This window comes from Desmodus rotundus, chromosome 1, assembly GCF_022682495.2.
Source record: "Desmodus rotundus isolate HL8 chromosome 1, HLdesRot8A.1, whole genome shotgun sequence".
Taxonomy (NCBI): Eukaryota; Metazoa; Chordata; class Mammalia; order Chiroptera; family Phyllostomidae; genus Desmodus; species Desmodus rotundus.
In genome coordinates, this window is record NC_071387.1 from 196,118,284 (window position 1) to 196,138,899 (window position 20,616).

A 20,616-nucleotide genomic window follows, 5' to 3' on the forward strand; every position below is an offset into this window, starting at 1 on the left:
CAGGGATGCTACTAGACACTCTACAATGCATAAAACAGACACTCACCAGTACAAGAAATCATCTCTGTCCAAAAGTAAATAGAGCAGAGGTAGAGAAGTCATGGGTTAAAGGCAAAGAGTAGCCAGTTTTGTATAAGTCTTGTTAGGAGGCTACCACAGTAGTCAAGATAACTGAGAGGTAAATGCAAGATGGTTGAAGTTAGTGAGTGTTAAGGAAAGGACATTGAATCTAAATACGAGGTCTTTCTGGAAAATGTCCAGCCATTGTTAATATAATGAGAATGGTTTGGGCAAAACCCATGTAACCTGACAGCCAAAGAGATTGGACTGGAATGCACATGAGTGAACAATGACAACTTCATTGTAATAGTCAGTTGGGGCAGTAGATGTTGTTGAATGAACATGTGTACTGTGGCCGTCACATTCAAAATGACTGAACTAGTAAAGCAGCAAATCTGCATCAAATTTCAAGTTAAACTTGAATCTTACTCCATGGAAACTGTTTGGCTGATTCAGAAGGCCACAGCTATGGCAACTGGTGACTGGCACCTTCATCATGTCAATGTGCTCATTCATCATGTCTCATGCAGACATTTTTGGTGAAACATCAGATCACCCAGGTGACTCAGCCCCACCACAGCCCAGATTTGGTGCCCTGTGACTTCTGGCTTTTCCCAAAACTAGAATTACCTTTGAAGGGAAGAGATTTCAGTCCATCAATGAGAGTCAGGAAATATGATGGAGCAGCTGATGGTGATTGGGAGAATTGTGTGAGGTCCCAAGATGCCTACTTTGAAGGGGACTGAGATGTCATTGTCCTATGTACAGTATTTCTTGTATCTTCTTCAATGAACATCTCTATTTTTCATAGTACAAGGCTGGATACCTTCTGGACAGACCTCATATACCAATGAAACTTGACTGATTGAACTTGAGGATGGACAGCTAATAGAAAAGTTAGAATAATATAGTTTAATAAAAGCCAAATATGAATAAAATTACTTAAAAAATGATCTGGTACAAAAATGCCTTAGGCAATGTAGAAGTGTAAAAAAATTAATTTTACTTACATGTTTTCTATTTCAAAATGTACCTACTGAAAACCACTTGTCTTATCTCTGTGTCACTTTTTTTCAGAAAAGGGGAAAAAATTTAAAGACTAAAGTAGAGACAGCTTTGAGTTAATTTCACTTTTCCCCTTACATGTTACCCTGTGTGTGTGTGTGTGTGTCCTCTCATGGGAAATCCACTCCTTAGCATCTCATTCTAATGTTATAATGATACTGTTATTTATCTACTTGGTTTTTAAACAGAATGCTTGGTAAAAAGTTTAAAGGATTCCATTCACCATGCAAGCAGACTTTTAAAATGTCCTTGTAATAAAGTGCAGCTTATTTTACTTCTTAGGAAATGTTTCCTCTTCAGAGGCCGTGGATATATAGATTCAAAATATAATATACATAAGGATTCTAGGTATAAGTTCTTATTCTACCCATCTTTCCAGAGACTTTTATCTAGAGAAAGTTACTTAATCCCACTTACTATAGTATCTTTAATTGAAATTTTACATTGAATTTTACATTGTGTTCCTATATCCAGTGATTCATCTTCTGACTGGTGCTTTCAAATTTTAAGAGTATATTAAATCATGTATTCATATTGCTAACACATTTCAATTTATCGTTACTTGCCTGTAGGAGAGATGGGTATTTCTTTGCACATCATCTAAGGCTTTCTGACAAGAACTATGTTAATCTTCCAGAAGAAGCCCTTAACCACTTCTACACCTTCTATGCTACATGAACTGACATAAGGTTTCTACGTGCTGTTCCCCCCACATGGGTACATGTATTTCATGTCTTCTGTCTGATTCGCTGCCTCTCTCTTTTACCACTCAGGAAATTCATACTCTTAAAGTTAACTATCACCACTGCTATAAAGTCTCCTAAAATCTCAGGTTCCTTGGCATGTTGAGTATGAATTTTGGAAATTTTTCATATAAACACTTCATCTTTCTTAAAGACCTAGATTCTCTTACTTAGATTTTATGAATACGGTATCTCAAAAAACCAATTCACTTACCCCTAACACAATAGGTTTCGGGGACACAGCAAACATAGCAAACAGTCCCACTTTTTGCAGAGAAAGTCGGTATCTGGTCCAGTGCCCCCTAAAAGATCACTGACCGGTCTCTGTTTCCTCATAAATGGCCATGACTCGCTGTTGGTGGGTTACTATTTTCCCCTCTTATGGAGATAGTCTCTTCTCAATAAATTTGTTAATCACTGACAATTGGCAGTTGTACAGTCGTCACTGATGGTGTTTTATGTGATGCATTGATCAATTCTGAGACCGTTTCTTCTCCTTTCCTGCTCAGGAGAACCACTTCAACCAACTTGTTAGCCACAATTCGTAAGTATTGCTGCTATCTTCTCTGAAATATGGCTCATCTGGAAGTGCTAAATAGTGGCATCTGGGGTTTCTGTGTTAGAGAATAGCTGTTCTTTGTGCTTTATTGATGAGAACTTTTTTCCCATTGGCTGTTATTCATTGATGAAGCACTGGTAATGCTGAAGGAGCAGACGTGGAAAACATCTGAGTAAGTCATGTCTGACATCAGTAAGTCGAATAGGGTTGGTTTTAATAGACACCTTATAGAATCCAGGACTACAGACATGGTAGTTAGAACACTTTAGAATTCTTTCTTAAAATGTGAGGAACAGCTATTATTTATTGTCTATCTTAAAAATAATTCATTATGCAAATTCTAAGCCACTCTTTGCTTTGTAACATACTCTCAGATTGTGTCCACCTTCTCTCTACCATGTGTAAGTGATCATGTTTAATTTAGTGTTTATTTCCAGGCATCATTTTTAATGCTACATAAAAATGTCTTTAAATAATGTATGCTACAGTATCACATGTTTTATATGTTCTCATCCTGCAAATAAAATTTCTAAAATATGCTTTGTTTTCTCAGATATGTGTTCATGAGTTTCACTGGTATGTTTTGCATGCTGTATAATAATTCATTGCACAAATGTGGTGCAATTCTGAAATTTAGGTTATTCTTAATCTCTGTTATTGTACATATTATTGTGATAAATAATCAAGTCTGTATCTTCTAGGTATTGTAACTATTTTCTTTAAAATATATACAAAGAATTTAAATTAGTGTGTGACTGTTCAATCTATATAAACTATAAAACCTTCCTCTTATGCCAGCTTGTTATAAGATAGCATGTAGCTACTGATATGGAAATTGTAAGAAATTCTCAAGAGAAACTCCTAGATCTAATAAGTTCATTTAGTAAGGGCACTTGAAATAAGAACAATACACAAACATCAATCATGATTCTTTACAATATGAAAATAAAATAGATGTTGATAAGGATATATAAAGATAGGTACATAATTAAAAATATTTATCAAATGAAATGATACTTAATTATAAGTATTTGACTTAACTATAAGTCAAATGAAACATATACACAATATACTGCAAATGAAAATATTTAAAAATTATTCAAAATAAATAGTGAGATGTAGTATATGTATGGATGGGAAAGATCAATATTATTGATATAAATTCTCTACAAATTATCTATTGATTCAAGACAATTTCAATTAAAATCTTAGCAGAATTTGTTGTAAAAATATACAGGGATATACTAAAACATAGTAAAATTTTTGGCTCTGTGGAAGACACTGTCAAGAGAATAAAAAGATAAGTTACATATTCATAGAAAACTAAAAAAGGGCATGCATACAGAATGTGTAAGACCTCTCAAAGTAAAAAATAAAAAATATAAAATCCATTTTTAAAAGATTTTATTTATCTATTTTTAGAGAGACGGAAAGGGAGGGAGAAAGAAAAGGAGAGAAACATCGATGTGAGAGAGAAACATCAACTGGTTGACTCTCACACTCTCATATGTGTCCTCACTGATGACTGAACCCATAACCCAGGCATGTGCCCTGACCTGGAATCAAACTGGTGAATTTTGCTTTGCAGAAAGACACCGAACCAACTGAGCCACACTGGTCAAGGCCACTATCCGATTTTTAAATGAGCAAAGTACTTGAGCATACACTCCACGAAGGATATACACCTACCAAAAAGAACATTTAAAAAATGCTCAATTATCAACCATGGAAGAAATTCCAATTAAGACCACTATTGGAATGGATACATTTAAAAAAAAAAAGGAACAGACAATACCAAATATTGACAAAGATGTGGAGCAACTAGAATTCTCATGTATTTTCAGCAAGAATGCAAAAATGATACGGTTCCTTTGAAGATCAGTTTGGCAGTTCCTTATAAAGTTAAGTTTACACTTACCACATAACTCAGCAATCTCATCTTAAGTATTATCCCTAGAGAAATTAAAACTCATGTTCACACTAAAATGAGCAAACACATGTCAACAGCAGTTTTATTCACAATTGCCAAGTGATGGAAATAACTTGAATGTCCTTTAATGAATCTATTTTCCTTAAGTCAATTGATGAAGGCAAATCCACGCAACAGAAACTTGCTCAGCAATAAGAAATAATCAACTATTAGTCCATTCAAGACCTTGAATGAATTTCAAAATCATTGTGTTGGGTGAAAGAAGCCAATCTTATCAAGCTTATGTGATGCATGATTGTATTTATAAGACATTTTGGGAAATTATAAAAAATATAGGGTTAGAAAACATTCAAAAAATCATAAAATAGAAACAAAGAATGAGCTTTATCACATGTAAATTTAAGATAAATTTAAGTGTACTTGAGGCAACCAACATAATTCTCAAATCAATGTTTCTCTCTCTCTTTCTCTCTCCTTCTCTCTCCCCTCTCCCTCCCTTCTTCTTTCTCTAAAACCAATGAAAATGAAATTCTTCCTGTGAAGATATTAAAAAAGATTAAATTTAACTAAAAGCAAGTTAAATATAAAAATTGATAATTTGTTTATGTTGGCCACTCTGACCGGTGTGAGATGGTACCTCATTGTGGTTTTAATTTGCATCTCTCTGATGGCTAGTGATGATAAGCATCTTTTCATATATTTCTGGGCCCTCTGTATGTCCTCCTTGGAGAAGTGTCTGTTCAAGTCCTTTGCCCATTTTTTAATTGGGTTGTTTGTCTTTCTGGAGTGGAGTCGTGTGAGTTCTTTATGTATTTTGGAGATCAGACACTTGTCTGAGGTATCATTGGCAAATATGTTTTCCCATACTGTTGGTTCTCTTTTCATTTTAATGCTTTTTTTTTAGCCACGCAGAAGTGTTTTATTTTGATGAGGTCCCATTTGTTTATTCTTTCCTTTATGTCCCTTGCTTTAAGGGATGTGTCTGTGAGGATGTTGCTGCTAGAAAATGTCTTTCAATTATGTATTGTTACTACAAAAGAGAACATCTTAATTTATACCTAGCAGTAGAATGGCTTTTAGGCAACTCAAATATAACAGGTATAGCTAATGTGCCCTTTAACTCTCTTCAGCCCAAGTCCTACTTTTTTCCTTTCTTCCTGATATAAAAATGGTGTATATGCTTCTGGTCTATTTTTTATATGTGTGTCATAAAATCATGTATATATCAAACCATACATGAACAATTAAATATTTTACATCAATAAAAAAAATTAAGTAAGATGACATGACTAATTTCATGGTTATAGGTGAACACACTTAAGTAGGTTAATATCTCTTAAAAAGTAAAAATTTAAAATAAAAGGGAAAAGCTCAGTTTGTTAAAAACAGGAGGAATAAAAGACAAAGAAAGATAAAAGATATAATCAAATTAATACTGTAGAAATTGGATTGTCAAATATAGAAAGGAAACAGTAAGCTATATCATGTAATGCCAGGTATACTAAGAATATAAGGGAACTCTAGCAACAGAATTTTGAAATACATAAAACAAAAATGATGGAAATATGAGAGAAATGGAAAAATCTCTTTAATATTTTGGGATAACATCATATATCATCCAAGAAACTCATATCAAAAATACACATGAATAGTATAAGCACAGTTAATAATATAATTATGAAGTTAATTATAATATATTTTCAAGGCAACAAGTTAAGACAATTATACTTTTCGATCATGTAAGTAAACAATTTTTCAAAAACAGAAATCATACACTGCATTATCTATCCACAGTCAAATGAAATACAGAGTTTGACACACACACACAAAGACAAAACAATCCAAATTACTCTTCTTATGAAGAGATCAAAGCATATTAAGATATAAATGAAAGTTAATGAGATCACTACCTAATAAAGCATGTGGGAACCAACCAAAGTGGTGCTCGAAGAAAATTTAGTTATAAATGCACTCATTAGGAAAGCAGAAAGAATAAATTTAACAGTAAAATACAGAATATAATGAAAGAACATAACAAAAATATTAGAAATAATTATAAATATAAAAGGAGTCATTAGTAAATTATTTTTAAAGCATGGGATTAATCAAAAGCACCAAAAATGATTTTTAAAAGATCTTTGAAGTACTCTATTCTTTGACAAGTCTGATGTCAAGACCTGTAAAGGAGACTTAAATAGACAATCAGGAATTTTTTTAAAAAGTTGAGTGATAAAGAAAACTTACCATTATGAGAAAATTCAATGTACAATTTTACAATAATGAATTTGAATATTTTGATGAAATTATGTACTTTAAGAATATAAGTATATATTTTAAATGACAAGAAAATATTAAAATCCGGACTGAAACAATGACTGTAGAATAAATTTAAATTGTATTTGAAGTTCTATTCTGAGAAACAATCTTATACTGTTTTGGAGTAGTCACTTGAAAACCTTCAAGTATAGCTTTTACAGTTTTAAACTATTGCCAAGAACATAAAAATATGGGAAGTGTCCAACTCATTTTTTGAGGCAAGCAGAATACTGAGAGAAAACCCATGAAATGTTAACAAGTACACAGCCACATAAAATTTGGTAATCTCACTTTTGAAAATGTATGAAGGCCTAAATACACCTGTATGGGTTCTAGAAATATACTAAAGGAATATTACAAAATAATTAAGTAGGGTTTAGTTGAAAAAGAGAAGTGGATGTTTTGAGTAGGCTCTTTATTATATATTTAAACGTATATAAAATATTGTTTTCCATGTTTAACTTTCTACTTAGAATTCAATTCAGAAATTGTATAATCTTGAACTCAAATATTTTAGTATTTATGACTTAAAATTTATCTTCATATTGAAGAAATATTTATACCTTTTAATAAGCTTATGCTAACTATAGCATACCCTGACTAAATACTTGGAATACGTATCTAATGAAATGACTTTCACACAGAGCATTACTCAAAGAGGATTTACAGGGAGCCCAGGATCTTTTATTATAAAAAATAAAAGTATGAAAACTTACTGTCATGATATTAGCACATCCTTTTTAGTAAAATTTATGAGTCTGGTGTTTAAATAGGATTCTTTAGGGCACAGGTCTTAATTTTGGCCTGAAAATTAGACTAGATTAACAAATTATTTCTAATATTATACAGTAATGTCAAAAGTATGTTAATGTAAAATCTACAAATAAAATAGCAAATAATCAAAATTTTTAAAAATTTCAGTAAACATTCATGTACATTTACAGAGAAAGATATTTCATTTATTTCATTTAATATATGTAAAAAAAAATATATATATATAAACAATGTTACTACGTGATCTAAACCTTGGTAGACATCATTTCTTAAACTATTTTAGAATTTATTGGAAACACATGTAAGTGCATAAAAATCACAAACAATAAGAATTAAACATAAAAATGTAGGGTTATGTCATGAGCTGCGTGACATTGCAAATCAAATTGGCCATTTCCTGCGAAGTAGATATTTAGAGGTGCAGTTCTCAGCTCCTGGGAGTCACTGGAAAAGTGAAACAAGGTGAAAGAAGGTGTTCATGCAGGAGGATCCCTGGAGGGGTCAGAGCTCTCAGCACATTCTCCTGGATGAAGACCAAGGCTGATTACTGAATGAAAGAAGGCGGTGTGGCCACTGAACAAAAATCAGTGTTTTAGGTGAGTAAGATGGATTGATTGGATGGCTCAGATCTTAAGAAAGCAAGCACTCATGATAAGATGCACTTTTTTGTGAGTGGGTTAGGTCGTTCTTTCACGCAATTTCTAAAGACCCTCTGGTTGTGGAGAATGTCCTGTTTTTGTTTGTTGTTTTTTAATTTTTTAAAAAAAATTTAATTGCACTTTTCCCTTACCATTTATACCCCCTTCCCCCATTTCGTGCGCTATCATCACACTGCGGTCCTTGTCCATGAGTCCTTTTTCCTTTTTGCTGGATCTCTCCACTGCCTCACCTCCCCCCTCCATAGCTATCATTCTGCTCTCTCTCTGTCTCTTTCTCCTTTGCTTGTTAGTTCAGTTCATTAGATTCCACATATGAGTGAAATCATATGGCATTTGTCTTTCTCTGACTGGCTTATTTCACTTAGTATAAATGTTCTCCAGACCCATCCATGCTGTTGCAAAGGGTAAAATTTTCTTCTTTTCTACAGCCCAGTAGAATTCCACTGTGTAAATGTCCCATAGTTGTTTTATCCACTCATCTACTGATGGACACTAGGGCTGCTTCCATATCTTGGTGATTGTAAATAACACTGCAGTGAACACAGAGGACACTTATGTTCTTTAGAATTTGTGTTTGGGGTTTCTTCAGATATATTCCCAGAAGTGGGATCACTGGGTCAAAGAGCACATCGTGTTTAATTTTTTGAGGTTTCTCATGGCCCTTCTCAGTTGGTGGAATCATTTGTCTGGTTAATTTTGATGACAATTGAGACTCTGGCATGCTTACTATTTACATGATCCCTGAAAATGTTCTGTTTTGTCTGGCAACCAAATGAAAATTGAATTGTTGCCCTGGTTTAAATGTATGGCTGCATTAAATTATCATGAAAGCTCTGAGATATCATTATGCCTTGTACAGAATGATTTGGTTAAATGCTATGCCCACTACACCTCCAATCCCTGTGAAAGGTTTATTGACAATTTCCTTCAAGGAAAACACCCATTTTATTTCTGTTGCCTACTAGAATTCCAAGGGAAAACATAATATGTGTGTAAATATATATTTACTACCATTTTGTGTACTTTAATGGATGAAACTGGAGAGTATTATGCTAAGTGAAATAAACCAAATGGTTAATGACAACTACCATATGATCTCACCTATAAGTGGAACCTAATCAACAAAAGAAAGAAACAAGCAAAATAGAACCAGAGATAGAAATAAAGAACAAAGTGACAGTGGCCACAGAAGAAGGAAAGAGGGATAAAGAAGGAAAGAAAAGAAAGGGTCTAGTCAAGGAGCATATATAAAGGACCCATGGTAATGGACAACAGAGTAGTGATTGATTGAGGGAGTGTGGATGGAGGTGGGGGTGGGGGCAGGGCAGGGCATGGGAGAACAATGGGGGAAATTGGGATAGTTGTAATTGAACAACAATAAAAAACAAATAATAAATAACATATTTGATTAACTTTGTTGTATTTCTTATACATTTTCCTATTACTCATTGTGTACTATTAAACTGTGGCTATGACAGTCAAATTGAGTGCTATGTTGAGTACATGAATGATGAATTAATGAAAAGTAGATCAAATATTTAAATTACATAAAACTATATAGACACTGACAGCCTAAATAATGTTTATTAATTATAGGGAATTTTTTTTTTAATTACAGGGAACTTTTCATTTAAAAATTTTTTTGCTGCACCTATTGATGATGTAACATTTCATTCAATGAAATTATTTTCTTAAAGGTAACAAATTAAATTCAATAACAGTTAATATCTCAGTTTATATTCTCTCCCTCCCTCATCCCTCTATAACTGTGTATACTTGTATACATACTCTGAATATATTACACATATCATATAAATGCAGCATATGTATGCATATCTATAAAGGCAATGTCTTTTACACAGAGTATGTATGTATATATATCCACTTTACTTGTACCTGCATACACATGCACATTCACTTTTTAAATAAAATTAGAACAGTAGAGGTTGGCAGCCTGCTTTTGTATTCTTTATAATCTGTAAGATATCATTAAGCATTCTCACATATTGATTATATTAAAATAGATCACTTAGTGGACACATTATATTTAATTATAGAATTATAAAATGATTTAATTGGACACTCAGACCTTTTTTCAATGATAAATTATTTTATTACTTATTTTATTACTTCTGTAATAAAATAATCCTGTTTCTTTTTATTCAGTGTTAACTTTTGTAGGATTTATATGGAAATAAACTTGGTCACCATTAGATGTGTAATGAATTTTATTTTTCTCTCTTTTTTAGAAACAGACTTTTCTCTCAGACTTTTTGGTAAATGGTTTTAAAAAATTAACTCAAATATTTTAGCTTGTCCAATTCTTCCCTCCCATTTAATCACAATTCTGATAAATTACTAAAAACTTTTTGCCCTGGCATATCTAGAAAGTCAAATTAATTGTATTTAGATTCAAATTCACATGGCTGAAGTTGTAAGTAATTTGATTTTTAGGAATAAAACCTTTGTTATTAAATCATTAGTTATATTAGTATATAAAGGCCAAAGACATTCTTTGAATTTATTGATAAATTGACAGATATGTATATCTCTTATCCCCATCTCATCTCTGTTAATTGATCTTCCCTTTCACCGCCCTGCCAGCTTAGACATTCTAAAGCTTCCTGGACCCTTTTTCATGCCAAACTGCCAGTAATACTGAGTAACTGAGTGGAGACATAGCCCCTTTTACAAATTATTTGACTAAAGATAAAAAACTTCACACTTTCACAGATGTTTTGGGCTGAGATTGTGACAAAATAATACAGATAATTTAAGGTAAATATTTAGAGATTTTAAACTATCAGAACAGAAACAATCTTCCCAATTTAGTTCTTCCATGACAATAATATGATAAAAAGAATTCTGTCAGCAATCGTTATCGGACAATAGTGGAGGCTCTGTTTTGCACAGATGTTGAAGAGATGCAAAGCATGAAGTATGCCTTTGCTTCCAGTTAAGTTAAAGTCTTAAAAGAAGAAAGTCTGTAAAAGAATTACCTAAACCAGAAAAGAAAAAACCAAAAACATTTAATGCACTGTACTGGCAGCCACTGACATAAGAGTTGAGGATTAGATTCGATTAGGTGGTCTCATCCTTCCAGGAAATAATTTGAAAGGCTTAATATATATGCAATCCTCCCAAATCATGATATAACAAATGAGGATTTATGGAATATATGTAAGTAAATATTACATTTTCCAGTTATTTTTGTTTGAATTTAACACTGATTAGACATTCATAAAGAATACATGATGTTTAGATTATAACATATCTTATTAAAAGAATATACTTTTTTCAATTTTTAAAAATTTTGTTCTAGATAAAACACACAAAATTCACTTAGTTATGAAGTAAATCGTTATTTTTTGGTATTTAACTAATGTTAGTGGCATCATTCACTTATTTACTATGTGTCCTAAACCAAGCACATTACGTGTATTTTCTCCATAGAATCTCTTTTGATTAAGGATACTCAGTCTGAAATCATATAACTGACACAAAGTCAAGAGTTCGTTAGGTTACTAAAGCACCTTTTAATTAAACTTGTATAACTCCAAGTCTTTTCCTTAAAAATGATGCTGCTGTTATTCCACACACATTCTTTGTGTGTGTGTATGAGAAACTACTTCATTACTGTAGGGTTACTGGATCCCTTTCCTGTATTAATCCTAGCTATATTATTTCAAATGATGCTAGACAGGATTATAACTCATAGTACAGAGGTTAACTAAAGCTCACCAATCACTCTGTGTCTTACAGCAGTCACTTGACTGTGTGTAAGATCTCTTGAGTAATAAGACTTAGTGTGTTATTGTATAGATACATGATGCCCCACATTTTCATGCAGAATAAGGCAGGTGGCAGAAATTCCCTGTTATGCATGATGACATCAACATGACAAAATCCGTATCAGCACAACTCATCGAAAATTCCATTGTCGTCTTATTGATTGTTTCGATTTTAAATTTACTTGAGATGAATTTGACTTATATGTCTACTTTGTCTATTTATTTCAGGATGTTTTATCTGTCAAAATGAAGGAATTTGATCATGTTCTTTCAATAAGAAGAATATTTATATTTGCACATTTTCTGTTGATAATAACACATAAATAGTAGTCTTATTCATCCTAAAAATCACACATTATGCATGTGACAGTTCTGCATGTATTTCCCCATAACTAAAATAATAGCACTACTTTAAATTCCATAAAGGTGTTTGGTACCTTTATTGTATTTTCTCTTTTATTTATTTATTTTTTAGTTTAAACTAAAAGGTATAAGAAGTAAAAACCACTGTGCCTTAAGCTTTGTAAGCATTTTAAAAATCCCTCAAGAAAAATATTAAAACACTTGTAAGTTATTTTGCAACAGTATTGACATGGCATAGTAATAGTCATTTGACTTTTTAGTTTCTAGCTTAAGAGGATACAACTATACACTCTTTTCTGTGATCCCACAGTTGTAAGATTTATCCATGTAAATTCTAAGTGTCCTGCATTGTATTGGACAAGCATCTATTCGTGTATTTCTCAGTACATTTTAGGTTATTTATTTCCTTAACTTAAGGAATGATAAAGTGCTAAGTGATTGAAAAATTATATTGGGCAGACACTTATTTATCAAAAATATCCTTTTTTGAAAGATGAAGAAAGGTTCAAGAGTAATAAAAATTTTAATATACTTCAAAGACACATATTAATCAGGGAGTTAAAAATGAAGTACTAGAATGTCTCAGCAAGGTGAATTACTCATTTAAAGTGTGATGCTCAGAAAAGATGAAAGAGCATCTTCAAAGGAAGACATACGATCCAGTGTTACTGAAGAAGAGTTTCACTTGGTATGAGTGGGCATGCCACACAGACTGAGACAGTAAAACAGTAGCTTAGGTTAATGCCTATGGAAAAAAAATAACACATTCAAGCAATATTCATTATGTGCTCACTTTGCTCAATACATTTCTAATGTTTTAATACCTTAGCTACTTTAATCCTATAAAGATCAAATGAACTAGGAGTCCCATAACCCCGGTTCACAAAGGAGGAAGTAGAAGACACAACCACCATTACTGGTCCTACTCCTAGTGACTGCCATTTCCTTTTTCCACCACCCTCACCACTCTAGCTGTGGCTACGAACACACGTGCAACCACACCCTCCAGTACTCCTACCACTGTGACTTCCAGCACCACCCTGGCCCACTGACATCACTGCTACCCATACAACTAAGCCATCACCAACTTTTCATTCAGCTACAAGTTTATCATTATTTGTCCTCCAATGGTACTACCACACCCCTACAAGTTTATTTTCTATACATTAACCAGGGATTTTAATATATATATATATTTAATTTATATATGTATATATATATATAAATTATATATATATTATATACATAAATTCAACCATATGATTTCTTCATTTAAAAATCTAATGCCTTCCTATTCTATTTAAAAACAGAGCCAAATTCCTTACCATGCCATATTATACCTTATATGCTCTTTGTAAAAATAGGTCCCTCATGATCTCCTTCCATTACTTGATCAAGTAATTTAGCTTTTCTGCTTTTTTCTCAGGTACACAAATCTCACCTTACCTCAGCAACTTTTTCATCAATACTGCTTCTTCCTATAATAATTTATTCCCAATTTTTTATGACTCATTTCCTAACTTTATACAGAGTAATGCTAAAGATTTATTTATGACAAAATTCTTCTCTAAATAAATAATAAGATAATCCTATTGTCCCAGAACAAGTCACCCTTCCTCCCTTTAATCTTGACCTGCTTTAATTTTCTTTATAGCACTTACAATTCTATGACTCAAACAACTAAGTTGTGAGTTATTACTGTGCACCAGGAGGTATCCTAGACTCTGGGGACATGACAATCAGCAAGTGAAAGAAATATCAAAAGAAAAAGGGTACAAAATTCAACCTCCAAGAAACATATATTCTAGTCTCCAGAAATAAGACAATAAACAGAAAAAACATTAATTTATGTTATGTAAGAAATAAAATATTATTTTGGTCTACATGTGTCATTAAAATATAAGCATCATGAATGCTTTTATATACTACATTGTGATGACAATGGAAGCCTTAAGTATTCTTGGACTTGCTGGGTCATTTGGGCGAGGTCAGAGAACTATTAGCATTGTGTAAAAACTGAGTTTCTTGAATTAACTTATATTTTGTTTGGGGCTCATTCATAGGTGACAAACTCTTGACTGAATTCCTCAAGATGTAGACCAAAGCAGCACGTCCCAATGTGGTTTGTGTTGTTCTGAGTTTCCAAAGACGTTCACCAAGCAATGAATTTAAAAAAAAATTAACTTTATTTTTTCAATTAAGGTGTAATTGACATGCAAAAAAGTTGATACACATTTAAGGTACACATCATCATGAGTTTGAAGGTAAGTACCCACCTGTGAAAATGTCATTATATATAATGTCCTAAGCTTATCCATCATCTCTAAAAGTTTCCTGTTTTTCTTGGTATAAGAACATATAACATAATATGTACCCTCAAAAATTTTCAGAATAAAATACAGTAGTGTTGTATGCACAAAGTTACATGCACTACGTTGTACAGTAGACCACTAGGACCTTCTCATTCTGCATAAGTGAAACTGCACACTCTGACCAAGACCTCCCCGATTCTCCCTCATCCCGGTTCCCAGCAACCACCATTCTACACTCTGTTTCTACAGTTTTGACTATATTAGATTCTGATATAAGTGACATCAAGTACCATTGCTTCTGTGTCTGGCTCATTTCACTTAGCATAATGTCTTCCAAGTTCAACCAATGGTTTACAAAACAGCAGGAGAACTGCTCTATTTTGTTAGTTACAGAGGCTATAAAAAGCAAGAAGTTAACATTATTTGAAGAGCATGCCCTAAAACAGCAATTTTCAATCTTTACCATCTCATGGCACACATAGACAAATTACTAAAATTCTGTGGCACACCAAAAGTATATATATTTTTGAAATCTTATGAGAAATAAGTACAATTTTGATTCATTCACACCAGACAGACGGCAGCGATTGTGTTGGTTGTTGTCATTCTTCAAACTGACAATCGAAGGGAAAAGTGGTCAGTACCCATGACTAAATAGTCCAGTATTGCATCTTTTAAAAATTGTGGCAGCACACCTGTTGAAAATCACTGCCCTAAAATATTCCAGAGCCTGGATACTGAGAAGCTTGGTGGCATGTAAAGTGTCTGTCATTTTTGGTCATGCATTAACTTTACCAAAATATGTAATGTAACTGCTTATTCTCATTCTCATTTTCTTCTTAGTAAAATGTAATTATGGTAAACATGTTAATAAAAAATGCATATTTAACTCCTTAAAGACAAAGTTGGCACAGTGCCTTCAAATCTACGTATTTCATTGATTAGATGGCAAAAAATGAATCGAAGACCTTGCCATATAGAAGCAAATCATGTTTTAATTTTTTTAAAAAACAAATCATCCGGTCAATAGTTGTTCATCGGGTCCCAGTTATATTTGTTCAAGTTAAACATGCACAAACACATATGGAAGAGTAGCTGAATATGTTTATGAAAATCCATTGAAATTACCTAGAAGTATCTGTCTTATTCAAAGGCGAAAGAAAAGTAATAGCAAATGGCATACATTTTCCCATATATCATATCTGGTGGTGGAACTAAGGTTCACAAGTTTCTGTGAAACACATACGTTTTGATTTATTATTTTGATAGGAAAAGAGAGATCCCAGGTCTTCCACTTGACTCTCCTGAACCGGGAACTGTGAAGAGAATTCAGAGTTTCAGCTACTTGGTGTGCACAATGGTTGTAGCTGTACAATCAGGAACTGGGTAAATAATTGCAGACAATGTTCAGGGTTCAGGTGGATACACCTTGAGTTGGAGCCCATTAAAACTTACATTAAATGCCCAAAGGACTTATCTAAGAAAAAGAAAATCAAAACTATGAACAGTAAAATGACAACTATCAACAACTGAACCTAAACAAAAACAAAAACAAAAACAAACTAAGCAAACAACTAGAACAGCAACAGAATCACAGAAATAATCACAGAATCACAGAGATCAAATGGAGGGTTATCAGTGGGGAGAGGGAGAGGGGAGAATGGGGGAAATGGTACAGGTAATAGACAGGGGGAGGGTAAGAATAGTATAGGAAATGGATAAGCCAAAGAACTTATATGTACGACCCATGGACATGAACTAAGAGGAGGGGGAATGCTGGAGGGAATAGGGGTGCCAGGTGGACGGGGAACAAAGGGGAGAAAAAGATGGGACAACTGTAGTAGCATAATCAATAAAATTTACTTAAAAATATTTACTATCTTGCCTTTTACAGAAAAATAGTTTGTCCATCCCCCTTAACTAGTGCATTGAATTCAGAATCTATGGGAGTGTGTGTGTGTGTGTGTGTGTTACTTACTAGTTCTCATTTTATGTTATGCTCTCAAAACACTAAAACAGTCAGAATTCATTCCCACGTGTATTGTGTACATTTTGGTAACATCTTCTGGCAAAAATGTTTAAATTCTGCTGCTATGAAAACTTTATTCCAGGCTCCCCCAACCTCATCTACTCTCACGCATACAGGTTTTGACCTGATTATAAAGCTGGAGGCATTACAATAAGACCATGGTGAGGACTGAAGAATATCTACATTTTCCAATAAGGCACTTGTTTGAAACAGTTTATTTTAGGACTTTTAAGCAAATTAGAAACAGACACACGGAAGAGAAGAAAAGTAAATACTGATGACAAGGGGAATTCAGTGCATCCACGCTGCCCGGAAATTCAACCAGCCCAGGTAACCAGGCCTGGATTTTCATTTCCTTAAGGTTTCGTTGCCTGTAAACATGTTGGCCATAAACTTCTGATACAATGAAAACTCTTAGATTAAAAAAAGAAAGAGAGAAAGAAAAAAAGAAAAGGATGGGAGAAACAAAAAAACAATTGAAGCGTAAATGGAATTCGGTGAAAGACATTTGGATCTTCGTGTGGGTTATCAAGTCAGGCACAGAGATTCCAACATGGAAACATTCAAGAAAAACTGAGAATCAGCAGGGCTGGACAGAGTCACCATATCTTACACTGGGCACTGGATGCTGGAGACCTCTTTCAGTTCCGGCTCTCCAATGAACCAGGTGACGCAGAGGTTATTCTTGCCAGGCATGAGTAATGTCTGGGTTCGGTTGTCTTCATTGCTGTTTTCAGGATTGGGAGTCATTTATATATATACCCACAGACATATTATATATTACATTAATATATTTTATATTTTAATATATATTATATATATGTATATTTAGAATCGAGAAGATGGAAGCACTGTGAACTCTTCTACCTGTACGAGAGGCTGGAAAAGAAAAATTCTGTTGGTACCTTGGTGAGAAATAAGTAATGGTTTGTGAATTTACTTAAACTTAGTAAGAGGCATTCAAAACTTCCTGTCTGTTGAAAAACATGACAAATTATCACTACATCTATTGTAGAAAAGAAGCAATGAAACATAATTTTGATATCTTTATCATTGTTTCAGAGTGTGCACTCCAGAAACAATAATGCGCTTACCACTCTCAAGTGAACCATAAAACCTGCACATCTGTTACTTAAAGAACTTGACATGATCTGGCTCAGTAATTTTTGCATAGTTATTGTTGTTGTTCTTTAAAACATCAGTGAACATATTGTAACACAAAGGTACTGAATGTCTATGTCTGTGTTATGGAGACACTTAATTCGATTACACATTGATTACAGGTAGAAGCTGCACTTCTAATTTTAGTAACAAACACTGTTTACATCCATATGGCTTAAGGACTACTTAAAAAGCATTTCTGTAAATCGTATGCAAATTTTCTAAACTCACAACTAATTCTCTAAAATTCTCTCTCTCTCTGTATGTGTGTGTGTGTATTCCTATTTTTAAATCTCATGGCTTGCTCAAATGTGTGTTAATAATAAATATTTTCAACATTCGATTTCAAATTTAATTTCAATAAAGAATACAAATGTAATACAGAAGAATCGGAGATGTGGACAAGGAAAAGTTAATTCAGAAGAAACACGTTTTCTTTTCAAGAAATGTTCTTCTTGTAATGGGCCTGTTGGGTAATGGCATGTAAATAGATTGGGCCACCTTTGATTAATTTTTAGAATATTATCTCTTTCTCCTTTTTAAATTTAATGGACACTTTAGTATCTCATGGATTATAATTGTCGACATACAGTGATGCTGTGTTAGCAAAGTAATGTGCTGTATTTTAGAAAGAAAAAGTAAAGCTTTCGTTGCAATTTTAGATGTTTAGTTTTTATCAAGTACTGGCCGTGAGCTCAGCTCAGAATTCCAGTTCTGACTTATAAATGGGGAAGAACAAGGATACAGGGCTTTTACTTCTAAGTAACTATTTCTATGTAGAATACGTTTTCTCATCTCACGCCTTTATTTTTTTACCTGGCAAAGAAACCACAATTGCCCAAATAAGTATAGGACCAGTGTAAGAGGCTAAACTTAAAAATCAAATGTGGATGTTTTTTTAGCATTACCACACATTTTATCAGATCATTGTATTTAAAGTGCCATCAGAACTGCCCTGTCAGCTTATTTATGACCAATGTTGTGGCTGGGTGGGCCCTTGTGGCTCTTTCTGTGATTGAAAGATGCCCTTCAGCAATAACCTGCACGAAACTTTGAAACATAATGTTTATTACTCCAAGTCCTGAATGTACAAGACAAGCCTGGGGGCACATGGTGAGGTCCTGGGGGGAGGGGAGGAGGGAAGCTCACGGGCCTGAGGTTCTACTTTTATTTGGTTCGAAGTGAAGGGCCAAGGGTGTTGCTAGCATACTCTTTATTGGTTAGTTTAAGACATAAGAGTGGAGATTTAAAGCACGAGAAGAGAAAAAACAAAGGGCCCGAATGGTCAGTTAGAAAAATCAACCAAGTTTCCCCACAAGGAGACGCCGTGGTGGTGGTGGCGGCGGTGGTGGTGGCAGTGTGGAAGTGGCAGACTTCCAGCTCTTGCTCATGTTGTTCTGAGACCCCCGCCTCTGAGGTGGATGCCTCTGCAACCAAAGCTGAAACCAGCCACTTGCTTTACAAAAGTAACGCCAGCTGTCAGGGATTATACTGTTTCCTGGTCAAGATAGAGATCAAGCTGGACAAAAGAGAGTCTTCACCCTAAAAGCAAGCAATAAAGTCACGGTCATCTACCCCTATCCCCTGCATATACCTGCACCTGAGTCATTGAGTGAAAGTTCTTTACACTGAGCCTTTGAAAATGGCTGGTGTTTCATGTGTTTTAACATAAATATATGTTGATATACTATGGTTCAATTTGATAAATCTAAAATCATGATTTTCCCATAGCAATATGATAATCATTATATCAAAGTAGAAGCTATCTTCCTATTGAAACTTTGGCTACAGTAATAACAATTAAAATGAATTGTAATAACAATTAAAATGTATGTTTTGTAGAATAAGACATTTCACATCAACAATTTCTGTTTTAAAAGTCATTTTACCTGTTTACTGTTTCATGCATTTGTTCATTTTTACAAAGAAAACATTTCTATCATTCATGTGATCATGCCTCTCCCATTTGCTTTGAGTAAATAAAATTTACTAAGGGTGTCATTTCTGCTGGAGTAACGCACAAAATAAATAATATCTCTGATGGTGTAATTTTAGGAGAAATGTGTTTGCAAAGGGAATAAAAATAAGGCAAAGGAAGTGTACAGTTGAGATTAGTCTAACTTTGGTAGCATTTTAGAACGTGAAACATAAGATATTTAAGAATAAGTCACAACAAACAACTTATACTTTATTCAACGTGGGAACAATTTCTGTATGACTACACTTGAAAATATTGCATTTTTAAAAATGATTGGCTTAATCGTGTCAAAATAACGTTTTCTAATGTTTCACTGTGTTTTTCTTTTCCCCACAAGGGGAAAAATGAGATACTATGCATAACACGCTGGCTGCAGATGCGGAGATAGTTGTTAGAGGACAGCTCTCATGGTCAGTGATGTTCTGCACTCTGCCCTCCGTCCCCCTCATCTGTTGCCAACGGAATGTCATTTTTGTCTCTATGTTCAGTGTCTGTGATCACTCAGGGCGCTTACCTATATGTGTTTTCTATTAAACTTTCTTGCAGTTTTGTGTTACATGGCCTCTCCGGTCTGGTCAGGTGAGTTAGAGTTACTACCTATAGGGCACCCCATTAGGAAATGTGTTTCTCCTGTGTCTGTCCTGCCTTACGATTGCTAGCCAATGTGAATAATTCTTCTTTGTCTGTATCATTCAACTTCTTATGGCTTTATTAAGGATAATCACCTGATAAAAGTATGGCCAAGAAACTTATCAGAAAGTGCTCATTAGCATGGCTAACTCCATACAATCTCCACAATTTGTGCCATTTCCTGTGCATATAGAATAATGTCCTTGAGAGACTGCAATCATTTGCATAATCACCAGTATAATTTAG